The following is a 1,371-nucleotide window of genomic DNA, read 5'->3' as shown; positions in this document are numbered from 1 at the left end:
ATATGAACGGATGCAAACACCCTTATTTTTAAAAAAATGAGATCTGAGTGACCCTATAAAGAAAAAAAAAAAAAAAAAAAAAAAGAGTCGAAAATGGATAGCTAGGATAATTTCTTCCAGTAGGTAGGGGAGGGGACAGAGAGACGATTTGAACGAATGCAAACACCCTTATTTTTAAAAAAATGAAACCTGGGGAGCCCTATTTTCAAAAAATGATAGAACCTTCGTCATCGTCTCCGTCGTCTTCGTGGTCTTCGTCTTCATCGTCTTCGTGTACGTCGTCTTCGTCTGCGTCGTCTTTTTCAAGTAGGCAGAGGAAGGGACAGAGACACGATATGAACGGATGCAAACACCCTTATTTTTAAAAAAATGAGATCTGAGTGACCCTATAAAGAAAAAAAAAAAAAAAAAAAAAAAAGAGTCGAAAATGGATAGCTAGGATAATTTCTTCCCGTAGGTAGGGGAGGGGACAGAGAGACGATTTGAACGAATGTAAACTCCCTTATTTTTAAAAAAATGAAACCTGGGGAGCCCTATTTTCAAAAAATGATAGAACCTTCGTCATCGTCTCCGTCGTCTTCGTGGTCTTCGTCTTCATCGTCTTCGTGTGCGTCGTCTTCGTCTGCGTCGTCTTTTTCAAGTAGGCAGAGGAAGTGACAGAGAGACGATATGAACGGATGCAAACACCCTTATTTTTAAAAAAATGAAACCTGGGGAGCCCTATTTTCAAAAAATGATAGAACCTTCGTCATCGTCTCCGTCGTCTTCGTGGTCTTCGTCTTCATCGTCTTCGTGTACGTCGTCTTCGTCTGCGTCGTCTTTTTCAAGTAGGCAGAGGAAGGGACAGAGAGACGATATGAACGGATGCAAACACCCTTATTTTTAAAAAAATGAGATCTGAGTGACCCTATAAAGAAAAAAAAAAAAAAAAAAAAAAAGAGTCGAAAATGGATAGCTAGGATAATTTCTTCCAGTAGGTAGGGGAGGGGACAGAGAGACGATTTGAACGAATGCAAACACCCTTATTGTTAAAAAAATGAAACCTGGGGAGCCCTATTTTCAAAAAATGATAGAACCTTCGTCATCGTCTCCGTCGTCTTCGTGGTCTTCGTCTTCATCGTCTTCGTGTACGTCGTCTTCGTCTGCGTCGTCTTTTTCAAGTAGGCAGAGGAAGGGACAGAGACACGATATGAACGGATGCAAACACCCTTATTTTTAAAAAAATGAGATCTGAGTGACCCTATAAAGAAAAAAAAAAAAAAAAAAAAAAAAAAAAAAAAAAAAGTCGAAAATGGATAGCTAGGATAATTTCTTCCAGTAGGTAGGGGAGGGGACAGAGAGACGATTTGAACGAATGCAAACACCCTTATT

Source organism: Palaemon carinicauda, chromosome 31, assembly GCF_036898095.1.
Source record: "Palaemon carinicauda isolate YSFRI2023 chromosome 31, ASM3689809v2, whole genome shotgun sequence".
In the NCBI taxonomy this organism is placed as follows: Eukaryota; Metazoa; Arthropoda; class Malacostraca; order Decapoda; family Palaemonidae; genus Palaemon; species Palaemon carinicauda.
The sequence above is the reverse complement of the archived record's forward strand: the minus strand, read 5'-3'. Positions refer to the sequence as shown.